Consider the following 17550-nt stretch of genomic DNA (forward strand, 5'->3'; position numbering starts at 1 on the left):
CATCCTACAAGTTTTTTATTTTAAACTTTCTATCACTCCCAATGATCCATTTTGATGCCACTTCTCACTGTACTCAAAAGGTAAGCCTTTCCTGTGTCCCAATTGCTCTTTTGTTTATCTAAATCTGTCGTTCTCAATCCTGTCGGTCCCGTAAGTCCCATTTTGATAGCAACTATTTTGTACTGAAAATTCAAATATAGTATGACCTACCTTACATAATTTCAAAAAAGGTTAATGTCCTGTCTATAATATTAAAAAAGAAAATAACTTACACTGAATAAAATGAATTTTAACATATAAATATTTCCGACCCAACTACATTAAAAGAATGAAGTAAAAAAAAGAAAAAAAAAGATCAAGTAAAATGAAGCAATCAAATGCTTGAACCTACTTCTCATAAATAAGTTTGGACTTAAGAGAAATAAGAAAATATTCAACAAACATTACAGGTATTTCCTTTATACTGACATTTTGAATTCAGTGCTATCAAAGTCAAGTCGTATATATTCGTAGTCGGCATGACTACAATAGCTCCAAACGCAGACCAGCAGAGGTGTGTGTATGGGTGACTCAAATACTGTAAGCAGCACTGCCATCAATGGCATGACTTTCCAAAGTGGGAAGCAACTCTTGGTAAAATGTGAAAACAAATCAAAAGACAATCTTCCTTCAAAAATACAGAAGTTGCATTTTTAGGGAGTATATTTGAAGTATACGAAAAATACTTTTGTGGTTCAGCATTTATATTTAAAATAGAATCAGCTCCTAGACTTGGATCATTATAAATGGGTTTTTCAGCTACATGAATGTTTGGCCAGGCATTCAAGAGTCAAGCAGGATGCAAGAGGATTCATCTAGTGGGACTATCCATGTACTACAGGGATGTCTAACGTCCCTGGCACCCACCCACTGAATGCCACAAATAACCTCCAATCATTGTGACACCAAAACCACTCTCACTGTTTTCCAAAATGTCCCTAGGGGGCAGCACTTCCCCCATTGAGAACCAGTCACCTAAACCAAGGCCAAAATATTACGCAGACAAATCTAATTGAACCTTGTATATGTATTTGCACTTGACATACTGCCAAGATTCACAGGGGAGGAAGTCATGTGGAGGTTTCTAACTGCAATTTTTATGGTATTTGGTGATAAAGCTGAAGTATATACTCCTCAATAGTGGTTTGAACTGTGTGTATCGTATATACACACAAAGATGTATAGCACACATTCTGTCAAATGATCATCTTTCTAAATATCATCCAGTGAGATTCTCCGTGCTCAAGTAGCAGTTTACTCAGTTCCATTAAGCTCCCTCTACTTGAAAATAAATAAACACGAGACCCTGAGGATATTATGCTAAGTGAAATAAGTCAGACAGATAAAGACACCATATGATTTCACTCACATATATTTCACATGTGGAATATAAAAAATAAACAAACAAACAAACACAAGCAAAATGAAACAACAAACCAAACCAAAGAAAAATAAGCACATAGGTACAGAGAACAGAGTAGTGGTTACCAGAGGGGAAGGGGCTGGGAGGAGGGTGAAATGAGTAAAGGGAATCAATTGTATGGTGATGGATGGAAAATACATTTTTGTAAGCAATTGTAGGGTATAGAGAAGTAGAAATATAATGTTGTAAACATGAGACTTACATAATGTTATAAATCAATGTTACCTCAGTTTTGAAATAGAAAGAAAAATAAATAAAAAAGTATTATTGAAGGACATAACCCAATTGAATTAGAATGTTAGTGTTTAAATAAATAATCAGAAACAGGATAAATATATAAATAAATAACAAATTAATAGAAAACAATGTCTGGGATTATGAATCTCAAAACTCAAATCATAGATTCTGGTCCTTGGCTACCAATGTCATATAATATGCCTCAAATTATCACTGGAAAATGTTTGTTACAGAGGCCATGGCCATCACGGCTCTGAGCAGCTCTTGGACTAAAGCTGTAAGATCTCAGAAGCCCTAGTAGAGATGCTGGTTATCACTGGAAAAGTGTTTTCCACATAATGCTACACATACACTCTACTGGGGGAGGGTTTGAGTTCTCACTTTCCTTGGCCTGAATTGAGTAGGTCAATTTACCTGGCTATATGGTTAAGAGCCTCATTTAAACTCAATTATTTTGGCCTTATCTTGCCCTCTGAACTAGGTCCAGTGAAGAAACAGTTAAGTCATGATGGCCTTACCTAATCTTCCAGGAAACATAAGTTGAGCACCTTCTAGGTGCCATCCATCATATTAGATTCTGGGGATACACTGACAGTAACATACAAGCACTGCCCTAGATTGCTTCACAGACTTGTTAGAGGAAAGTCCAGAACACGAATACATTGTAAGACATGGCTGTAAGTGCTATCTCAGAAGTCTGAATGAAGTGCTACCAGGCCCCAAGGATAAAGCAACTAACTCTTCAAGCACTAATCCAGGGAATTTCACAGAAGGGGCAATTTTTGAACAGGGTCTTAAATGAAGACTAGGAGTTTTCCAGGTAGAAGGCATTTCAAGAGAGAATGGCATGTACAAGACGCCCCAGTAGCACTTTATTCAAGCCTCCAAGATAGCATGTATTGCTAAGTCCTATAGTTTACCCATGTTTATGTCTCTCTTCCCAGTGACCCTGGAAGGCAATCTAGGATGGTGCCCCAGATGTCTGGGGGGAAAAAAAACAAAAACAAAAAAAGACAAGCTCAATTGAGGAACTATGAGAAATTTTGATTGGCAGGGAGAAGAAATTCTTAGAAAGAAACAACTGGTCCCTCCCTTTCCTCATCTTCCTGTTGAAGAGCCTGGAGCCCTTCCCAGCAGACTAAGACCAGAAAGGACATACAGAGGTTGAAACAGTACCCACAGCTCTCAAAGGTACAATGAAAAAATAATGCTATTTGAATAGCAAAAGGCTACCTGTTCCTTATTCTCTTCCCAGCGTTAGGCTCAGCCAAGTCCAGACCTGAAAGAAAGGTCTGAAAGAAGTCCAGTCCTTCCCTCATGGCCACACAGAAAGAAAGAAACAATCAACAAAAGGAAGACAACCTACAGAATGAGAGAAAATATTTGCAAACTATATATCTGATAAGGGGTTAATATCCAAAATGTACAAGGAATACACACAACTCAATAATTGCACAAAAATAAAAACACTCAAAAATTTAGTAAAGGGGGGCTTCCCTGGTGGCGCAGTGGTTGAGTCCGCCTGCCGATGCAGGGGACACAGGTTCGTGCCCCGGTCCGGGAAGATCCCACATGCCGCAGAGCGGCTGGGCCCGTGAGCCATGGCCGCTGAGCCTGCGCGTCCGGAGCCTGTGCTCCACAACGGGAGCGGCCACAACAGTGAGAGGCCCCGTGTACCGAAAAAAAAAAAAGAAAATTTAGTAAAGGGCCTGAATAGACATTTTTCCAAAGAAGATATAAAGTGACCAACAGGCATATGAAAAGGTGCTCAACATCACTAATTATCTGGCAAATACAAATCAAAAGCACAATGAGATATACCTCATACCTGTTAGGATGGCTTTTATCAAAAAGACAAGAGATAACAAGTGTTGGTGAGGATGTGGAGAAAAGGGAACTTTGTACACTGTTAGTAGGAATATAAATTGGTACTGCAATTACGGAAAATAGTAATGGAGGTTCCTCAAAAAATTAAAAATAGACTGATCATATGATCCAGCAGTCCCACTTCTGGGTATATATCCAAATGATATGAAATGAGTATCTCAGAGAGGTACCTGCACTCCCATGTTCATTGCAGCATTATCCACAATAGCCAAGATATGGAAACAACCTAAGTGTCCATTGATGGATGAATGGACAAAAGAAAATATGAGAAAGAAAGGAAGAAAGGAAGGAAGGAAGGAACTAAGTGAAAGAAGTCAGACAGAGAAAGATAAATACTGTATGATCTCAACTTATATATGGAATCTAAAAAAGTTTAATTCATAGAACCAGAGAGTAGAACAGTGGTTGCCAGGGGTTGGGGGTGGGAGAAACAGGAAGATGTTGGTCCAAGGATACAAAAAACGATGAATAATTTCTAGGGATCTAATGTACAGCATGTTGGCTATAATTAATAATACTGTATTACAGACTTGAAGTTACTCAGAGAGTAGATGGTAAGCATTCTCATCCCCTTCTCCCTAAAAAAAATGGTACATGTGAGGTGATAGATGTGTTAACCTGATTTTTAAATCATTGTGCAATGTATGTGTATACTAAATTATCACACTGTACCCCCTAAGTGTATATAATTTTTATTTGTCAATTGTACTTCAGTAAAGCTGGAAAGATTATTTGAAGCATGGCCAAAACCAGAATGTTCTCTGACTTCCTGCCTGACATGAGTTCTCCTGAGAATGGAGCAGGACCTACATGGAGTCACAGTGGAATGAAGGGTAGGAGATCAGGTGTCTCAAGAAATCTCTATTGGCCCACAGGAAAGAGCGTTTTACTGGAACAGCAGCTCTCACTTCCCAGTGCACAAGTCTCCTATGCACCTGCTCAACACACGCCATACAACTTGTGAGGAAAAACCCACACAGTACTCAGCTAGAATCAGAAGCAGCACCCCAGACAGTCCTCTCTCTTGCTATGTCTTCCCTCTGCCCCACACTACGAGCTACTTAAGTTCATGGACTTTTTCTTATTCAGCCCTGTGTCCCTACAACCTAGGACAGGGCCTGGACAGCAAACTAGGAGCCAGGGTAAGTGTCTGCAGAGCTGAGCAGAACTAGAGGCCGTGTGCGAGGGATCCGCCTTGCTGAGGGTGGCAGCATCTGTGGCTCCTGCACTGAGGCCACCATGACCTAAGCCTGTACTTCCCTCCGATTGCCTTCCACCTGCCTCTGGCCACCTCCTCCTTGACTGTGCCCAGTGCAGTCCAGCCAACCCCAGCTCATGCCCTGCACTGCGTACCAACCCAGGCAGCCAGATAAGAAAACTGGCAAAACGCTTGAGCCCTCTAGCTCTGCCATCAGAATGGCTCTTGTCTGTCTGATCAGACCAGCACACAGGCATTTGAACTGAAAGGGCTGGGTGAGGGGCTTATCCAGCAGGGAAGTGAAAGGCCTTTATTTAACACCTATTAAACTCAAATCCCAATTTCATTCATTACCATGTGATCCTCAGGACCCAGCAAGCCATTAGGATTTAGGTGAAAGAAAAAGGATTCAGAGATAACTGAAGTCTCTTCAAGAATCTGAGGGATGGACCTAGAGTCTGTCATACAGAGGAAGTAAGTCAGAAAGAGAAAAACAAATACTGTATGCTAACACATATATATGGAATCTTAAAAAAAAAAAAAAGGTTCTGATGAACCTAGGAGCAAGACGGGAATAAACACACAGACGTAGAGAATGGACTTGAGGATATGGGGAGGGGGAACGGTAAGCTGGGACTAAGTGAGAGAGTAGCATGGACATATATACACTGCCAAATGTAAAATAAATAGCTAGTGGGAAGCAGCTGCATAGCACAGGGAGATCAGCTCGGTGGTTTGTGACCACCTAGAGGGGTGGGATAGGGAGGGTGGGAGGGAGATGCAAGAGGGAGGGGATATATGTATACATATAGCTGATTCACTTTGTTATACAGCAGAAACTAACACACTATTGTAAAGCAATTATATTCCAATAAAGATGTTAAAAGAATAAAAAAAATTTTAAATAAATAATTTTCCAGTTTAAAAAAAAAAAGAATCCGAGGGATAATCTGTAAAGGCTATGTAAACAGCCATAACTTTAACCAAAACTTTTTAAACCTGTGAGGCCAAGCAAAAACAGACTTTAAGACTTTCAGAACCAGAATCTTGGCTGGCCTCTTTTATCAGTCTGCCTTTCAAAGACCCATGAATGAAGAGCCGGCAGCAGGATATATAAGTGGCTTGAATTTGTGAAATACTGTCTAATGATAAGTAAAGGGATTTTGAAAAGAGGTTGCATGAGTGAGAATTCTGCTTAAGGAACTTGGACCAGCATGGGCTGGGGGGAGGGGGGATAAGGGAAGGGACTGAAGAAACGCAAGACTGATCCAAAAAGGAGTGGAGAATAGCTTGGTTTGGCTTCAGGAAGAAATTTGGAAGAGAACATAGTGGACCAAGGCACAGGCTCTGGAGTTAATCAGATGTGGTTCTGAAGCCTGGCGTCGTCATTCACTACCAGTGTGACCTTAGATAAATGTCCTCACCTCCGTGTCTTGATTTCCACTTTTATAAAGTGGAAAAAATAATAGTACTTGCTGCATAGGTTGTTGTGTGGATTAAATAAAAGGATGACTGCAAAGTGCTTGGTTCACTCTGATATCTAACACATGTTCCCGACAAGGGACGACTGATTGTCCTAGGGTTTGTCCTGGATCTATGGGGAGTGAGTGGGAAAGGAGGAAGGAAAGATTTGGAAGAGGAATCCTGTCCCCTGGGAGTGTGTGTGAGTAGAGCAAAAGGTTAGGATGTAAGGGTGAGCAATAATGAGATCAAAACAAGGCCATAGCACTTTGAGTTGAAGAATAAGCAGAGCTGATGCAAGAGCCTTCCTCAGAGAAAAGAAAGAAGTACAGAGGGCTGGGCTGAATGGTTGGACTCAGGACGTGGGACACAAGTAGGAAGAAGGAATCCATGAAACATGAGGATGGGTAGAGGTGAGAGAATCAGCAGACATCCAGGTAGCCAAGAGGTAAAAAGGCATTAAGATCAAGGTCACACTACAGGTCTAAGTAGCAGGGCCAGGGTCCCAGAGGTCACAGCATTAACAACCAAAGATGGTTGGTCCTAGGACAAGGCTGCTTATTCTGTTTGTGTTGACCAGGCTTTCAGATGCATAAGGTGGACAAAAACCAAAGACAGCCCCTAATCAAGGCTTCCCAGGAGGTACTTTCCAGGGAAATTGAAGGGTTGTCCCTCCCACACTTGTGAAAGTGTCATACTTAAATATTTCCTAAATTATAATTTTATTCATTAACTATGTCAAGGGAAGAAGCTACATGCATCATACATACGCGCGCGCGCGCACACACACACACACACACACACACACTCACACACACCATACCTCCTCTGCCTTTAAATGACCATCTTCTCTCTTTTTTCAGCAAAAAAAACCCCACAAAAAAAACAAAAGATATGGCTCCTTAAGTACTGAGCGAAGAAGAATGAGGACACAGAACTTGGTGCACGGACAAGGTGCAAGGTGTTTTCTAGTTTTATATGTCAATATCCAATGTACTAGGCAGATATGCAAAAATTTAAAATAAGTCAGAGTATAGAATTAATTGAGAACCTCCTGTATTTAGAGAACCACTTGAAGTATATGCTAGATGAAATGGCATGAGAATAACTCAAGTCCCAAGAGAATAATTACAAGAGGTGGACCCAGAGATGTAAGATGGTACAGCATGGATGGCAACATTCGGATCTCTTCACTTTCTAACACCTGAGTCTTGCCCACTGCCTTGGAGGGAGGGGACAGTGGGCACCCACTGAGTCACCACTGAGGAACAGAATTGAATCTGTACCAAGTGTACTCAAAGCAAAGGAGCTATCAGACTATAAAAATTAATTCTACAACATGCTTTCCCCTCATTTTCAACCAGATCTAGAGGAATCTATAAAGAAAGATCCCTTTAAAAAAAATCTCCAGGAAAATAACATGGGCATGAGTGGAAGCAGTGTGGTATAGAAGTTAAATGAATGGGCTCTGGAGTTAGGTAAGTGAGGTCTGAGCCTAGCTCTACTAAATACTAAATCCGTGCCTTCCCTATGCCTCTTGTTCCTCATCTACAAAATCAGGATGGTAATTGTACCTCCTTCACAGGGTTAGAGGCAGATTAAATGAGATAATATATGAACAGAGTTTAGCAGTGTTAATGTAGGCTGTACGTATGCAACATCTGATAGTATTAATAACAATTGTTGCAATTGTTCAATGCCCCCAGTTTCTTAACTCTTTCCTGTTTTGGACTTTGCAGTACCCTCACACATTGGCTCCAGGCTTGGCTGGTGGGTCGTTAGTGAATGTGATCAAGCAGAGGATGACTTGCATGTTTGGATGTATTTGCTCTCGCTGCTCTGCTATGGCCTTGAGAACAGGCAGGCGCTGACCTGCTGGAGGACAAGAACTATGAAGTGGAGTGAGTGATCCCAGTCATCCTGGCTGAGGCCATTCTAGATCAGCCAGTACTAGCCAACCCCACACAGGTAAGCAAATCTAACCCAGATGAGCAGAGCACTCAGTCAACCTGCAGCTAACCTCAGAAGCACGAACCAGTCTAGCAGAGATCAACCAAGTCAAATCAACTAAACCCCACAAACTCCTGAGCTACATAAATCTATATCATTGTGTGCCATTGAGGTTTTGTTTGTTACGATATTGTTTGTTATGTAGCATCATTGTGGCAATAGATAACTGATCCACTATTATTATTAATGTTACTGTTGTTATTATTATAACTTTTCAGAGGAGCACAAAAAGGTCCACGCATGCCCTACATAGCTGTCACAAGCAAAACATCTTTCTCACAACCTGCTATTCTTTTCAGAGAAAGAAAAGAAAGTATGAGACAAAACGAGCAGGTGGCTGCTGCTTCAGAACTTTTTGCCTTGTTTTCCTGACAGGTTGTTGCTAATGATGCTATTATTTTTCTTGTGAGTGGAGATACCCATGACAGTATAACCCCACAGGCTGCTATGATGAATTGTTAATTAGTTTAATTAGTGACGAGCCCTTCTTCCATCAACTTAGATTCTAACCTGTGGGATTCTAATGTTCCCACAGGGACTTAATGGTACTAGGTCCTAGGAAAGCGCTTGTCAGGAGACCTTCAAAATCAAAAGCACTAGATGAAATGAGTCCTTGGGGCTTCCTGCCCCCTCTTTCAAATAATAACAGGCAGCACTTACTCTGTGTCAGGCACTATGCAGGCACTTTATATGTGCATTTTCTCATTGATTCCTCATAAAAATCCAAAAAGCAAGAAGTATTTTATCCCCAAAGCATATATGAGAAAACTGAGGCTCAGAGGAGTAACTTCAATGTTTTTGAGTTCACAGGGCTAGTAAGTAACATAGCTGGGACTAAAATCCAGACCTGTCTGATCCCATTCTCGTGACTGCTATAGATGCTGTTTCTCTGGCCCTAATTCCACCCTCTCCCTCTGGCCTGGTGCTCTTCTCCACTCTCCGTGTCTCCCCTTAACATGCTCTCAGAAGAAACCCCAACACTAGCCCCTGGCTCTCTCATGTGCCTTTAGGCCACCGTGCTCCTTTCCCCAAGTTATGTGCATGTTATTCCTCAGTTCTCAGCAGAATTAGCTTAATTGTGAGGAAGAGCAATTCCTGAAGAATAGTAGATTAAGCCAGATGGAAGATTTTTAATTTAGCTCTTATGAAAATGAAATCTGGAGGTCAGCAAAATAGCATAGTATGGGCTCCCCAGTCATCAAGAATTGAGCTCCTTAACTCTCCTGTTGATCCACGATATCAACATGTTCTTCTGCCTCACAGTCCAACATGGCTACTTGAGTTCCAGCGATTACATCTACATTCCAGCCAGCAGTGTGGAGGAAAGGGGAAGAGGCCATGCTCCTTTCTTCCAACATTTTTTCTCATATTTTATGCTTTGACCCTTAACCTCTTTATTGCTTCATTCTCCCTGTTTTTCTCCACCCTGTGGCAAGCTGGTCCATTCCTCTCCACTCTCCACTTTTTATCACAACCTTCTACAATCTCCCTCTGAGCTTGAGAATGGAAACAGGAGTTATGAGGAATACGGTAAAGAGCAATTTTGGATGCTTTTGCAGCCCAACGAGCAAGACATTTGCAAAGGATTTCATTATAATTTCTAGCAGGACTCCCAGAGTAAATCATTTCCGTTCCAACTGTTTGTTAACCCTCCCTCTTCTCTTTCATTCTTCTTTCTAAATCACCCTAAAGCCACATCTCTTCATGTGTGCAGTTGAATCACGTGCAACAAAGCTTCAGGAGTCTCAGTCTTGGATGGCTACCCGTAAGAAAGCAGCTCTGAGTCTGAAAGCACTTGCTGCTCCCAGAGATTAGTTCCAGTGTGACGGCTGCTTCTCTCGGGCACACACCTGCTATAGACTCAGGTTCAGTTAAGCCACAGCACATGTTGAAATAGGCTTTCCTCAGTTAACAGTCCTAAGTAAAATAACCTCCTTCTAATTGTTAATCCATTCTATCTGATGAAGTCGTCAAATATCTTCAAAACTGTTCCTTATTTTATTATTTTTACCATTTGACTTACACCTTAGGGTTGAGATGTTATTTTCAGAAAGCCCTAGGCAACATAACATCCCTAGAAAGGGATGCCCCATATAGGTTTACTTACACCAGATTGAGAATTTGTAGCACACATGCAGGAGGGAAGGAGCAGAAAGGCAGGACAGGAATAAGACAGGAATAAGAAAAGGTTTGAGGCGTGAAGCAAGTAATGAATGACTCCAAGGGAGGACGAAGGGCATGTAAAGAAGCAGTAACGGGGAGGGACTTCTCCGGCAGTACAGTGGTTAAGACTCCGTGCTCCCAATGCAGGAGGCATGTGTTCGATCCCCGCTCAGGGAACTAAGATCCCACACGCTGCACGGTGCAGCCAAAAAAATAAATAAATAAAAATACTTAATTTAAAAAAAAGCAGTAGTGAGGAATCAAATACAAATCTCACAAATCTGAGTTTGCCTCATTGTGAATCACCTATATTACTGCCATAAACAAATCTGTGTTAATCCCACTAGTTCAGAGGACACTGGGGTGAGCAGGGAAGCTTCTAGTCTGTCAGGTGTAGCCCCCCCCCCACGACCAGGGGCTGGTGTTCAATACATGTGTGTGGAATCAAATGATTATGCTGATGCTGGGCACCAGAGATGGACACAAAAACAGAGGCCGAGGGGGATACAAGGAGCATGGAGCAGAAAGTCAGGCAAGGCCACAGAGAAAACATGACGTGGATGTCTGGATCACCTGCATGCATGGCAGCAGCCAGAATTACGCTCCTGCTGCGTCTGGAGTATGAGGGTGATGCTGTGTTGACCCACGGCCAGGTGGGCACAGGAAGCTGGGTTGCCCTTCAGGCCCTTGGCCATCATTAAAGGTGAGTGCCCAGGAAGGGTCTGAACGTAAGACTTCCCCTAGCACACATTTGTCACCAGTGGCCAGGAGGAGAATCAAACAAACACCACCGAGAGTAAATCAGTCACTGTTTGAGCAGGTGCCCTTTTCCGAATGAAATTGCGTGTGTTATTTTTAATATCTCTTGTCCATCTGCTCCGGTTATTTCCTCTGACCCAAACTGGAAGGCTCCGTCGCGTTACCTGGACAGAGATTTGATCATGCAGTCACCTTCGCCGAGCTGCGGGGACGTGCTTGGCTCGTCTGATACACAAACCCCAGGAAGTATAAATAGAAATGTTGCTTTTATTTGTAGACTTAATGTTTATGGGGAAGCTGACTCAGAGGCATAAAAGCTTACCTCTTCCAATTCACCGAACTTTGGGCCCATAATTCTTGCAGTTCAGAAAATCAAATAGAGGTCAGCAATTTATGCCTAAGGTACCAGAGGTGGAGAGCCAGAGCAGGGCTATTAAACTCGGCAAATGTGCTTATGTGTTTTCAGTTTTCTTACGTTGTTTCTGCTGGGGTCTTCCACAACTAAATTGCTGCTGCTTTATGGACTGAAAAACCTCAGAGTGAGAGACAGCTTCTCTTTAGCACTTCTGCCAAAATGTCAGGGCCGGTCCTGAGCCCAGGCATTCCTTACCCAGGAGGTCTCTAGGGAGCCCAGTTCCCAAGATATAGATGTGCTACCATTAGCATCAACTTCAATCCACGCCCAAATGCACCAAAGGGCCAGCTCGTGTTCATTATGCATCCCATAAGATACCAAAGACTACTTACTTGATTTTATATTTGAAGATTTTTTTAACTGACTTGTGTACTTTCCACGCTTCAGTTGGAAAGAAGGTCCTGAGAATTAGTGTACAGAGAAACACTGACACCTAGAACCCTTAATCAAACTCAGATATTAGTTGTTTGTTAAACAACTAATCCTTGTAAGAAGCTCCCGGAAATTCTAGAAAGGAAAGCTGCTCAGTTACTCACTCTCCCTTATGATGGTAGAACAGTAACCAGTGTGCTTGAGACAATTAATTGAAAATCTAGATTCCTTGGGAAAACTTGAAAAGGGCAAATAACACTTCAAGAAATATTACCACTGCTATATTCCCAGCACCTAAAATAGGTTCTCAATAAATATTGATTGACTCTCTGGCTATAATTACATCTGTCTTTATACCATGCTTACAAACATTCTAAACATCCTAACGTCCAGACAGAGCCTTTTTCAGATTTCATCCTTTTTCAGAAAATCAGGCATCTGGCAGCCCTGGCCTTTGACACAATACACTGAAAACCAATGGTGGTGAACCTTGAACATCCACGGGGTCAAGTTGGACTAACTGACATCAACAGTAATACAGAGCTACTGGAAGCAGGCAGGATCCTAGTTGGATCTGGTCTGCCTGCCTGCTGCTAGGAACCATGTTGGTGTGAATACTCCTGTTTACATCGAAAGAGCTTCATATTTGCTTGGCAAACAATTCAATACAAATTAGAACACTCAGTTCTAGTTTGGCCTGGGAGCCTCAGGTAGACAGAGCTAAAACTTTGATCGTCTTTTATGAACTGCCAAAGTAGCCTAAGATATTGGGCCTAAGGAGACTTTTATGTGGTCATAGAATTGATTCTCCCAGTTGGAAGCAAGAAGGAGACATGCATGAAAGTGGAGAGAAAAAGAAAAGGAAAAAAAAATGGACAAACTTCCTTAGCCCTATAAAATTTTGCATTCCAGTTGTTAGACCCTGCTTTTCATACCAATCCAATCAAAATATGTGAGAGGACACCATGAAATATAGACCCCTAATATAGAATCATGCACTTCCCCAACTCTTACAGTTTATGAATAAAGAAATTAAGATCCAGAGACCACTAAGCTATTTGGTGAAAGTATGAGTCTCAGCCTCTTCCTACCTACCACATGACAATTTAATGGGAAAAGGGAGAGTCTCCACAGCTCTCTTAAGATGTAGATGAGTCCTAAGCTTCGCAGATTTCATAACTCCTGACTTTAGACAGAATTCAACACCTGAGAAAAGAGTGAGGTTTTTATTTCTCTTAATTAGAATTGTCATTCCTAGGCCTGGCCGCCTCACATCACTGGGAGCTTCTTGTCTCCCAGGTCTTTGGGCAGCAGCAGGGACTACTGGTCCACATTCTAAGAGCAGGGAGCTCACCGGCCTCTGAGTAGGGCTGAATTGTGAGCCTTACCTTCTTCATGCAGCCCATGCTACATGCCCACTTGCAAACATGAAAGAGAGAAGTTTCCAGAATGTGTGTGAAGTGATATTGTTGAGATTTTTAGCCAGTTCTGTGCATCAAGCATTGGAATCTCTCCAGCCCATTGGTATTACTTCTCCTGGCACTAAAGAGGGGATTAGAGAAGAAAAACTCTAAAGAAATATGGCACAGATGGCAAAAATCAGGGGAAAAAAAAAGAAAGAAAACTTGGCCTCAAGAGAAAGTAAGTAGCAACATGGATGCAAACATGCCGATAAAAAAGGCAAGTGGCCATCTTGCAGGGTTAAAAAAAAGCCTGGTGATGGATCACCAGGCCGGCAAATGTTCCACGGTATTGAAAACAGAGCTAGCCACAAAATCATTTTTTCTCCAGGTTTTTGTTTGGGTTGGAGAATGCAACATCAAGGGCACATTTGGAGGAGATGTGTGTGGTGAGGCAAGGCAGAGCACTAGCTCCTGCAGCAGTTCTCTTGGGCTGATAGCTGCGCCCCTTCCCTCTTCCTTCCCCCATTACCCTCCCCTCATCCCAGGATAGAAGAAAATGCCGTACAACTTTATGTAACTGACATCCCCAGCACTTTGAAGTACGGACCTCGACGAATTCAGCAGCCAGGAGATCAGATCCAGCACATTCTCTGATTGACTGCTTTCCCTGGTTAACTGCAGGCTAGAAGCAGAGCCTTGGAGTGGGCTTCCACGCACAGGGAGCTGTGTCCTGACACTTGGATTAAGGTCAGAAAGATCAGTCTCTGGCTCCTTCTGAGACTTTCTGGGACACTCTTAGAATGAAATGGGCTGCTGGCCTTACTCTTTCACTTCAGTGTCTATTATCTGTTTTTTCCCACCCGATTTTCCTCAAACATATTCCATCAAATTAGCTTTTGTCCCAATTCCAAGTCACACTCTACGGAAAATCTAAAGATTTCCCTTGTCCTTTAATCCTCTGCACTGCATTTCATCAAGTATTTACAGAGTGCCTACTATGTGTAGATTGCTGTACTAGGTTATCTCAGAGATTATTTAAAAACAAAACCAAAAAAACAGCATAGTCTGTGTCCTGCCCTCAAGGAATCCTCTAGTAAGCAGAATGAGTTATTACGGCACGAAATCAATGCAGGGCATATTTAAATCAGGGTATCAGAAAGGAAGGATCAAGGAAGTCTTCATGGGAATTTGAAGCATGGCAGGATCTTGATAAGGGAGGTTGGAGAAAAGAGCCTTCCATGGAGTAGGCCCAGCAAAAGACACGTAGAGGTGGGAAAGCATGGAGAGCCCTGCTTGGCTGAAGCATGGGGTACATGGAAGACATCATGGGCTGTACTCCTGAAAAGGTAGGTTAGAGCTAAAGCCAGCAGTCTTGAAAGTAAGACTGAGAAATTTGGACTGGAAGGAAGGGATGCAGATGCTGTAGGCTAAATAAAATCAATCCAGTGAAACAAAGAAAAAGAGAGTTGTGAATGAGAGCATGTCCAAAAGTCTACTTGAATGAACAAATTGTTGTTTTCCTTTTCATTCAGTGTTTAGGGCCACTGTGCCTCCTAAGGTACTGTAGAATGGAAAGAAAACCAACATTTGGGCCAGACAGAGCTCTATTTCAAGCAGTGATTCTACCATTATTTAGCTCTGGTCCTTTGGGCAAGTCTTGTATAACTGATATGAGTTCTCTCTCACCTCCCAAGATATAAGAAACATCACATTGCCCTCTTTTTCGAAGCCAAATTGAATCTGCCTCTGGATCTTCACTAGCAAGAAAGAAATGTATTCTCTGTCATGCTGGGAGTGGAGGGAGGTCAGGGGATGAGCTGCCCCTCATAGGAATGTTCATGAATCTCAGAAGACTGGTGCATCCAGAGAACAGGGGGAAGGGCCTCTATTCTTTAGTCCATCTCAGCAAACTGAGTTCTTAACATCTGAGCCTTCAGGGTCCATTTGAATGTGGAAGGCTCCATTTCCCCCACACCATGCTTGACAGGATGATCTCCCCCTATAGATCCTCAAGCATGGTGGTAGTGACCAACTGTCCAGGTTTACCCAGGACTGAAGGGGTCTCCAGGATGCAAGGCTTTCAGTTTTAAAACCAGAAAAGTCCAGGGCAAATTAGGATGAATTGGCCACCCTGCCTGGCACTCTATGTCCAAACCAAAGGCGTTCACTTGTTTTCCCCCCACCCTGCCCCCATCAGAGGCTCTGGTCTACCCAGAGCTCTATCAGGGATCAGGATAGGGCCACCAGCCCTGAAAGAACATGCTACTACCTTCCCATCTATGTCTCAAAGCCAGTTCTACTTCTTTAAATCAAAGTACTAACCTGGGTAAGGGATTTCTTCTGAATAATTTGCAACTTCCTCTTTTTTTTTTTTTTTTTCCGACGCTGAACCAAAAAGCCATCAAACAACTCCAGAGGCAAAGTTGTCCAGAAGTCTGAACATACAGGCTTGACCATTCTACCTGCAGGTGAGAGGAGGAAGGCATGAGGACAAAAGCAAAGGAACAAATTACCCTTTTAATCCTCTGAGATGAGTCAGTCATTAAGCCAAATACAACGTGTCCTGTAGAAACACAGCACATACAACGCACCAGGCACTGTGGTAGGTGTTCCGTGTACAGTGGGGAAAAGATGGCAGCCCTCTCCTCATCAAACTTACATTCTATCACTATCCTGAAACAAGAAAGAAGCAGAAAAAAGTGTCTCAAAAAATTATTCAGCTGCAAGTGACCTAGAAGAGCCTCCTGGAGCCATCATAGGCTCAGATGTAATAATGCTCGTAGAACCCTCACTACAGAGCCGCCACACAGGACGCTGCCCAGTACAGCCACGGGGGTACCTCCGACTTCCTGGACTTGCTATTTGAAGCTACAAACTGTTCCCCTTTGACACTTCCTTCAGTTTCTGCCAAACTCTTGCTACATTTCTGAAGAGTCTTTAGATTTACTAGGCTCCATTACCAGATTCATTTACATATGTCATCTCATGTTATTCCCATTTCACAGGGGAAGACTCTCTGGCTTAAAAAGCAATTAGTTTAGGTTACACAATCAGACCAAGAGTGAGAATTTGAACCCATTTCTTCCAGCTCCAAGCCTGTGTTTTTCCTTATGTCACATTGCCCTCCTGGCAGCTCCTTTGAGAGACCTCTTTCCTTTGCCCACTGCTCTGGGGCTCTCAGGTCAGAGATTGGTGTTACAGCTGCAGAGGCTGTGGGTCAAAGGCAGGGCAGCTAGCTGTATTGGTCAGGGGAGGCTCGCGGCTATAAAAAATCATCTGAAAACCTTAGGACTGTCTGACAAGGATCCACCCAATTATTCAAGACTGTTTCTGAATCTTCTAGGGCTTTTTTCATCTGCTGCATTCAGCCTGCCAATGGGAAAAGAGAAAAGGCCCAAAGGATAATCCTGGGGCTTCTTGATGGGCTAAGCTTGGAAGTGGGGTAATCAGCTTTGCCCATATTCTATTGGCCAGAACTCAGTCACATGGTCACATCTAACTACAAGGGATGCTGGGAAATGTAGTGTAGTGGTGTATCCATGAGGAAAAGGCAATGGGGTTTAGTGAACACAGAGCAGTCTTTGCTAGAGTGGGCAACAGCATTTGAATAGCAGCAATGTTCTGGGGATGATCAACTCTTGGAAACACTCCATCCACAAAATGGAGGACTCCAGAGACTGTTTTCTTTGCAGGGATGGTGCAAGGACTAGAGGAATGCATACAGAGCTCCAGAGCCAGTATAAACCCTTAGTCAACAGTCATGGAGGAGAAGCAGAGGGTATAATGAGACAAACATGACCCTGAGTTCCCCTCACCAGTTTTGGGTCACTGGGCAGGTTTATAATCTCTGTGAGCATGGAACTCCATCTCCAAAGTATGGATCCCTGTAGCTAATCTATACTTGTGAGAATAAGAGGGAAGTTCATTTAAAATAAGAACTGCCTCAAAATCCCAAGATAAAGGGGTACCAATTTGCTTTCAGAGAAAGAGGTAGTGAACATGCAATAAATACACTGTTGGTGTAAGACCAGAGAAGCACTAGGTGAATGCCTGCATTAAGAAGTATAACTTTCAGAGAGACCAGTAGTTCCCTCCCAAAAGCTACCTGGGTAGACTCTCAATGGGCCTCTACTATTTGATCTATTTCTGGGTAATTGCCAATAGCTAGGATTTTAGAAGTTTT

General features: G+C 42.6%; 1 protein-coding gene across 1 annotated transcript in view; it reads right to left on the reverse strand.

Annotated features, from left to right (window-relative positions):
- Positions 1-17550, reverse strand: part of PAPPA2 (pappalysin 2) — a 565818-nt gene that overhangs the window by 292894 nt on the left and 255374 nt on the right. Inside the window, exon 6 of the mRNA XM_060295976.1 lies at positions 15690-15829. The gene's annotated coding sequence lies outside the window, so the exon portion shown is untranslated. The remainder of the gene's footprint in view (positions 1-15689; positions 15830-17550) is intronic.

The sequence above is a fragment of the Globicephala melas genome, chromosome 1 (assembly GCF_963455315.2).
Source record: "Globicephala melas chromosome 1, mGloMel1.2, whole genome shotgun sequence".
In the NCBI taxonomy this organism is placed as follows: domain Eukaryota; kingdom Metazoa; phylum Chordata; class Mammalia; order Artiodactyla; family Delphinidae; genus Globicephala; species Globicephala melas.